This window comes from Ceratina calcarata, unplaced genomic scaffold (genome assembly GCF_001652005.2).
Source record: "Ceratina calcarata isolate Rehan_Ccalc_2016 unplaced genomic scaffold, ASM165200v1 scaffold165.2, whole genome shotgun sequence".
Taxonomy (NCBI): Eukaryota; Metazoa; Arthropoda; class Insecta; order Hymenoptera; family Apidae; genus Ceratina; species Ceratina calcarata.
The window spans coordinates 636,411-645,284 of NW_017137815.1; the positions used below are offsets into that span (position 1 = coordinate 636,411).

At 40.3% G+C, this 8,874-nt stretch overlaps 1 long non-coding RNA gene across 2 annotated transcripts in view; it reads left to right on the plus strand.

Moving 5' to 3' along the window:
- Window positions 1-7,436, plus strand: part of LOC113463821 (uncharacterized) — an 11,561-nt gene extending 4,125 nt beyond the window's left edge. Inside the window, exons 4-6 of one of the 2 annotated variants that reach the window (XR_003388650.1) lie at window positions 5,735-5,845; window positions 5,912-6,121; window positions 6,215-7,436. This is a non-coding gene — a long non-coding RNA (uncharacterized LOC113463821). The remainder of the gene's footprint in view (window positions 1-5,734; window positions 5,846-5,911; window positions 6,122-6,214) is intronic. The other variant, XR_003388649.1, reaches the window with a different exon arrangement.
- Window positions 7,437-8,874: the final 1,438 nt, after the last annotated feature.

Sequence of the window (8,874 nt, forward strand, 5' to 3'; positions counted from 1 at the left end):
TCTTCGTCCTAGCGAAAAATTCAGATATATAAAGTCGTATTTCTAGTTGTCAGCTACAAATGTTGCCGTCTGTATTTTGAGCCCCATTGGGCCCCATTCGTTGTCCCCACGATTATTCGGTGTTGATAGTTTGCCCATTATTAACTTAACCTGAGGTGTATGTATATACTATTATGTACAAATAGTATTAATTTAATCGTATTGGTAGGTATTTTATTACGGTCGTGCGAGGTGAAAAATGCACAATATTTGTCGTAGCGCCGTTCCGGAAGTCAATGTTTATAAATTGTACAGAGATCGTTTATGGTTGTTTTATTTCCTCGCTTGTTATTTTTTTTTAGTACACATACCGCTTGTTGGATAAAAATTAAACAAAGAAGGGAGAGCGAAAAAATAAAAAGTGACATCCGTTTTCCATGCAAATGGTAAATGAATGGGAACGTTAAGAGAAATAGGCGAGGAAATGAACTGGGATGGTAATCAGTGCGGTATTCATCGACGGTTACACTAACGGTTGAATAAAAATCGCCAGAGTCCGGCTAAATTCGATCGACCATATCTTGTTACACGACAACGTCAACTGCGCTGGCATAATGAGTCGTATAATATAGGATATCAAATTGTCTCGACAGTCGAACCGGAAGGATGAGAATTAATGAAGGAGGCAAATGGTGTGTAAAGATAAACGTTATTCAAGATTCGCGGCAATATGATAATATTATTCATGCGACGAAACGAAAATTCTAACTGATTCGTGCCTTGCATCGAATATAATTATTATCTTGTTCATGTGACCGTGTATTAATCCCGAGGGAATATTTAAATCATCAAAGATATTTCCATCGGACTATTTTACCAGACGGCAATAGCTACCCTTAATACTATTAATTAATAATTACATATAAATGAACCAACTATCAAATAGGAGAATAAAATTATTGAAGGGTAGAATGTGCTGGAAAAGGAGTTAAGCCTCGGGCTATATTCGACAAATAATGTCAAGCACGCTTAAGATAAACGATGTCAGAGCGGAGTCACTTTTTCGAGGTCCGTACCGGCTTCCAAGAGCAAAATGTATTCCGATGGAAAGAGCCGGAGAGAGGAGTGGTGAAGTGGAGAGGACGAATGGAAACAAGTGAAGAGCAAAAAAAGGATGAATCGGAGAAAATTTCTGGTAAAATAGATCAGTCGAGTTAGAAAAAGTCGGGTAATTTTTTTAATCAGGGTTTCATTCGATGCAACAATAGCGATGGTAATGACGAAGGTTCGATTAAAAGGTTTCCCAAGCCGGTGATAGAGTATTCGCTTTTTCAATCTTTCCGTTGAAGAATTATTTTTATATTGTCAGCAGTTTCGATAGAAAAATAGTATCAGTTTGCGTAAATTTATAAGTATACTTAATTGTAAATGCAGTAGCATATATTATTTCGAGATAACACTATTTTTCTTATTATTTCATGTCAAATTTCAATTTATACTTTTATTACGTCTATTGTATTAAAAAAATGTTCGACTTGATGTTAAAAACGATTCGTGTAATTTAAGTTCGAATTCGAAAGACGAGCCAGCTGAGCTGGCGAAGGTAAAATCAGTGAAACGAAGTGACACACTCGAGGAGGGATCCACGATTCCGAAGGATAACAATGGGGAAAAGCGGAGGCCAACGTCTGCCGTGCGAACGCTGGTTGTAACCGCGGCCTGGATTTCGCTACACTCCCGTTCCTATTGCAGACGGTACCGATAAAAATCGCTAATTTCCTTTTATTCCCTCTGCGAACGAGTGGAGCCATTCACGCGTGGAATCCGCTTTGATAAAGTATGATTGCTTGATAATTAAATACGAGGAATTATTTCGTTACTATTGTTATATTCACTGTACAAAAGACGTGAAAGTGAGCATTTGATTATTTGAATAGAAAACAGTGAATTACTATCATGAAATTTAATCTAATACCACATTTATCAGTATTGCAAGTTTACTTAATTCGAAAAATATGGATATATCTAAAGAGTTCTGTTTTGAAGTAATACTATTTCATTTTCATTTTTTGCAAAATTTCATTTACGATGAATATATCGTTACAAAGGACCGTGCAGAATATTATCAATTTCGTGCGCGTTCCAACAACAATACCATTCCGTTAATAGTAATTAAAAGGAACGTAAGGCCAGTGGAGATTCTATATTTACGACTCTGTTCCGTGGAAACCGTAGCCGGGGAAATAAAAATCCAATTACAAGAGACAGGTGAAAATTGGAGAGCAAACAATTCAGATTACGTTTTCTGCAGACGAGTACGATTCTTCGATTGGCCTCTCATCCCCGATAATCGTAAACGGATGAGCTCATCAAGCCACTCGGCGAGCAGAGGATGAGAGAATAACGAAGATAGGTAAAAATAGGCTTATACAATTTGTCGTCGCGTAAAAAGAAGGCCCGACGATGTTGCAATTATCGTTTTAATTAAAGAATCGATGTTTCAATATATTTAACGACTTGCAAAAATAATATTTCTCTTCTTATCAGATATTTTTCTAACTTTTAAATAAGTTCTTCTTCTGCAAATCACGAATAATCGAAGAATCGTTTATCTCATAACTACTTACATATTAACTTTATCGTCCGTCATTGTAAAACGAGTGATCTGTTAGGCACGGAACAAGCCGTTCGATAACGATCGTCGACAATTCAATGTGCGCGGGGTGTTTCGTTTCTACTTCAGCCAGCTGCACCAATTAGTAGACACTTGACAGCTAGGCAAGTTCATCGTGGAGTTGCAACTTAAAAACAGCGAAGTGGATACGAATCGTAGGAACTTCGATTCGGGAGACTCGCTCGGTATGCATTCGATGGGCAAATACGTGCCTACATACATATAAACCGCTTCGCAGCTCCGACGGAGCAGCCAGCCGGGTACGTTCATTAAATCGTAGCAATTACTCGGTCTGGTTCATCGGTGGGTTTTCGAAATTGTCGTCGCGCGTTTCGAATTTTCAAGACGACAACTCGTCAACGATAAATCGACGCTGCATACCGCATTGATAGAAACGACTCTTGTTAAATCTTACGCGAGTAGGTGTTACATTCTGCTCAGAAGCATTCTCCATCGTTATTAACTCTTCTCTGTGCGTTGCTATTAATGAATATAAACGAGATATGATTTAATAAGGATTTTAATTAGAACGTTGTCATCGTGTAACGCGAGTTAACCAAGTTAGTACTTGTATGGAATTATATTCTTTGTGACATCACTTCTTTGCTCGGTTCCAAGAATTTGTACAAATGTAAGTTTGCTTTATGTCTCACTTGATTAATAATGAAAAGCTTCTTGTTGGATATAAAAGTTTACTCAAATTTACATTGCCCTGCGATGTTGCGGAATACTGGCACAAGTTCCTCAGACTGATTTCTGTCTTTCCTTTAATCAGAACTTTTTATAAAAAAAATCATTACCCACCTCTTTGTAGGAAATTTTTGTTTAATGAAGTTTAACAAACGAATTTATGCGGAGAGTGTAAATTATGGNTGCATAAACTTTTCGGATTGACTGTATAGCCAATACATCCTTAAGACAATGCAACAGTAATTCATGTTAGTCTTCATTTTATATGAAGAGATGGGATAATACAGTACAATATCTTCTTCAGTCGAAATCACAAGGATAACATTAATTTCCTATTAACTTTCGTGAAGATGTTATTCATTCTTTTGTTCATCCCCCTGTGTTTAATTCCTGTGGCGAACGCGGGTGAAATAATGCCAGTACCAAATAAACTTTCTTCTTGAAAAAAACGACGTTCTTCTATCATAGTTAGTGAGATTGGTCGGATTGTTTACATTGGCTTTCCGAAGGCAATGCGGTATTATTCGGTTTCGGTCAATAGCTTAAAAAGAAAAAAAGGCTAGGGCTCGAGGGGAGCGAAATAGTAAACAGCGCCCAGCTTACTTACACTCCACGCAAAATGATAGGACACCCCTGAATTTTCCGTATATCTTAAAAAATTCAGTGCTATTTGGAAACATTTTTTATATCTATAAATACTACGTCCTCCCTTTTTAACGTACAAAAACTCGGCTATTATTTATGTTGCCTTACAGAAATTATATTCTGCTTGTCTCAAAACAAGTCCGATAAAATGATAGGACATGTTTCATATTTAAGTCAGTATTTGACTAATAGTCCACGGATTCATTTTGAGTAACGCTGTGAGTAATTATTTTGCTTTAGTCCACGTGTTATAAGTGATCGGCAATTTTAAAAGATGCATCAAATTCAACATTGACAGCACGTCAAATTGCATAGAATATCACTGAATTCGAAATATACGGAATATTCAGGGGTGTCTTATCATTTTGTCGCGGAGTGTATACCGGCGGTTATCGGCGAATGGATAGCGGAAAATTCTAAGCAATTTTTAGGACGAACTGAATATGGCGAATTAATTCTCTTCCTGGATTATTTATGGTCGAGTTTCTTTCCCATCTGTTTTCCGGGTTGCTTTCAGCTCAAGCTTTTTGTCCTGTGTTAGTACATAACGTGCTATTTTTTATCATATATTCAGAATATGAATAGAATATATGTTTTTTCTAAATAGTCTAAACGAGATCAGATTAGAAATTTTATATTACATAAAATAGTATTTCAAATAGTCATTCAATCTTATCAAATTAATACTACGATTAAAATTTTTAGCAATATTGTTCACTGCCTTTATTGTATTCGAATTTGTTTCTCAATGATTATGCATGAAAGAACTCGGTCTTTGATCTAATATTTCGTCAACGATATTGGCTGGATGAACTCGTTACCAGGAAATTCGTGTGGCAGCATATAATGAGAGGCTGAGTGGGATCGTTTCAAGTAGCCAACCTTGGCCTTTTATCCGCGACACTTTTCCATCTTCAATGACAAACTCTCATCGCCTCGTTATCGACGGTACAGAGGAAATTCTCGACACGAGGCGTTTGAGGGTGGGAAACAAAAAGAAAGTTGGTTCTCTGGTATTGGCCAGAGGAATAGAATCGAATTAGAAAGTAAAGCTCAATTGTGTACCGTGGACTCTTTTGATTACGCTGATGTCATCGAAGATTGAAAAGTATCTGCAAGCTGTTCTTCATTCTATCAGATACTATTATTTTCTAACAATGAAAACGTTTCATTGACGTGTCTCTGTTTATTGAAAATTATATTTGAAAGGACGAGAGGAACGTTAATCGAAAGGGGAACAATTTTACAGTAGGAAGACGGAACTTAGATCGCGTTTCAAGTTGAAAGCCGTGGTAGTTAATCACAGTTGCTGATATTTTCTTTCCATTTCGCGGGGATTTACATTCCATAACTTTGCCTCTTGTTGAATGGGATCCGAGCGAAAGAATCGTCCCTGATACAGTCAAGATCGGCGATAAGAGGAAAAAATAATGGAGAAGATACTTTGAAAACCGCGTAGTTTGGTTCGCAGAGAACGAACGAACAAAAGATATATTTTTAAACAAACAGTCTCATTTGCAAATTGCTAGGTAGAAGTCGTAGCATATAATGTATGTTACATTTTTAGTCTGCATTAATTACTACAGCACTCCGAGATAATTAATAATGTAATGAATTATATTTTTAGAAGAAATTCTGTGACAAATACTCTTGCTTTTAATTAAATAATATTATGTCGAAAAACACATCGAGATTTTTTGTAAATGTTCAGCCTTCAACGACTTTAAAAAGTATTTCTTGTGCCAGTGTTCACAGGTGAATTGAGGCGTGAGGAGAAGGTGGAGTCTTCCATGGGTTCCCATAAGATGAACCCACATAGCGTGACGCCGAAGGAAACAGATGTTCAACCACAAAAGGGTCTGGCAATGACTTTAAATATAATTATACCCGCTCATACCAAAATCTCTGACAATCAATTTACAGGTACAATGGGAACATGCAGTATACAAGGCTACAATGAATTTGATGTGCAACTTGCTCGTTGAACTTTGTATCTATTCCATAGTACAAAGTAAAAGAGCACCGAGAAAACGCTGTCCAGTGGTCAACCACGTAGATGACAATTACATGAGAAGAGAGATTTCATTCGAGTAATAACTGAGCAAATAACGAACAAATGGGTGTAATCGTACGGTGAGTAAAGGAATAATGAATAGTGAATGAGGATTTCAAATTGAATAATGAATAAATGAACGAGCGAAATTCTATTTGTTTTTCGAACGGAAGTTTATACGAATCATGGTCAACAGTGTCCGAGGGCAAGGGTAGTTTCGTCGGAGGACAGTCGGAGGACATTCCCCCTACTTTTCGTGACTCGTCGCAGGACACCGCGTGTACGTGTGTGTGTGTGTTCGGTGTGACACACGTTCCTCCCACCTGCACGACACCCCGGACGGACGGACGAGCTGGCAGGCAGTCGGCTTCCTTCGTAGGGACATGCGCACCGACCCGCGGAACGACAGGTGCGCGCCGTTCGCCGCAAACCGCTTAGTTTCGGGTGAGCGTACGAATCGGACGTATCGCATAGTGGCACCGCGCGTTCTCCCGGCACATCAGTCGCGGTCGCGGGTCTCTTTCCGTCTGTCTATTCCTCCCTTCTGTCCGTTTCTACTCGGCCGTCGTGAGAATACCACCACCGAAACACGCGAATTCGTCATAACGAGAAAGACGGTCACCGACGCGAGTCGATCGTCACGCGGATCGTTCACCGAGCTTGTCACACGTCGGGAGAGGAGATCGTCAGTTCCGCGCGCGATCTCGTTCGATTCAGGATAACGTTGCAACGATCCTCCGTCCGACAGCTCGTCGACGCCCTGGACCCTCGCAACCACCGGTCTTCGTCTCTCCGTCGTTTCTCTCGTTCTTCTATCGTGCCCGCTGGCTGCGTAGTAGCCCGCTGTTTATCGAGCGTGCACGTGCTCCGATTCGTGTCACTCGTCGCGCTCCGTTGACACGCGAACTCCGAAAATCCGCAACGCCGGACAACCGGATTGTCACCGATGGATTCGACGTGATCGCGAATCGGATGTTCCGCGGGAAGCTTGATCTCCGTGGGAGAATCTTGGGCTGCGGTTGTACTCGATCCGGTCTGAATTATACCGCGGACTGTCAGACGACCCACGTTGCCGGGACAGTGGAAGATATATTGAATCGTATCGCGTAGCTGCGGTCGTTCGGAAATTATTGGCCGGCCGGTTAACCCTCCCGTGAGTTGTGTGTTCCGCCGCGAGTGAAGGTCGAGAGTAGAGGGTGTATATTATCACGGTACAGTGGCAAGACGAATGTGGTGCGTGAATTACTGAGTTCCGTTGTTTCGAACGAGTTCCGCGAGTTGCCGACTTTCATCAGGATGGCCAGGGATTTACTCGGAAGGATTACGGGGAAGGACGCGGCCTCGACGATCATCCTCTTCTTGCTCGGCTCCTTGCAGCTTCTTCAAAACGTTCAAGGTGAGTGTCACCACAGTCTTTAATTATTCTGCGCGAAATTATTGCCGCGCCTTTCTTTATTACGTCGATGTTTTTTGCTTTGCGATTGCACGACCTACCCTTTGCACGTTACGACTTTTTGCCGCGCAGTTATGCTGCGATCGGGTGTTTGTCTTTGTTTTTTCAATTAAACGAATGAAGACAGGTGTGCATAGGCTCTTAATTAAAATAATGCGATAAATACTATATATAGTAGAGGAAAGAATGATTTTATAGGTAAATCCTTAAATGATTAAAGAGAAGACAATTGTACTTCGTGGGAAAAGAAGTTTTAGGAAATCGCGGAGAGGATTGTTGCGTAAATTCAAAGAACGTTTAACGGTTATCCCACGATTGGGGATGAATGGGACACGTGCGAAAAAAACGTAGTCTGAGAAAAGTCGGTAAGAACGCTAGAGCACGGGGGCGTACGTACAAATGGGCCGGCGCGTTGCAGCGATACGCGGAGGAATTTACGAGTGGAGTACGCGTGAAAACGAGCGATGGTGGGAAGTTCTTGAGAGTTCTCAGGTAGCGAAACAAAACGAAACGAAACAAAACTAAAAAAAATGCGCCCCCGCTTTTTGGAGAAGTTGTTCGTGTCGTGGAAACGTGTTCCGCGGAAATTCACGGAACTCGGTGGTGTTGTTGCTAGCGAGAACCGGCCACAGGGAGTTACTTGAACTCAAACAATAAACAAGTACCTCCTACATTCGCTCCGAGGAACGCGACGTCCTACCCGAAATATTTCTGATGAAATGGTGTGGAATTTCAATTGGTGATTCAGGCTAATGTACTACGAGCTAGTATAGCATTTTACGCGTTTATGGCGACAAAGAACGTTTGCAGATGTCTTTCGTAGAAATAAAGTTTTAAAAATGAATATTTGATTAAATAGTTTGGGCGATTAGTAGTCGTCGCGAAATGCTGTACGTCAGTGGTACTTGACCTATCTTAGGAATGACTGCCGTAGCCAGATCACCGATTTAAATAACTTCCGATGTTTAATACACAGTAATACTTATAAATAGTCAGCGCCGAAACAAAAGTGACGTCGCGATGCCAGTGGAAGGGTTGAAATTGTTCCTACGTGGAACTCGTGTCTAATTCGATTGCTTGCTCAATGAAATTCGCAAAATTCGTGCGATCATCACTTCCCAAAATTTCGATTACCGTTTATTTCAAGTGAAACTTGATGAATGTATGGCAAATCAGTTCGATTATGTCATGCATGAATCTAGGAAAATTATACACGAGGTACATTAATAATCCTTCCAATAGTGTTTCTGATAGAACAACACGGAAGGGTTAACCGGTCGATAGAAATGACATTCAGATTTTCTAGAGCACTATAAAAACGCTGTCGTATTTTCTTCCTATATATTTTTTGCGTTCGATCCTCGCTTGTATGTATTGATA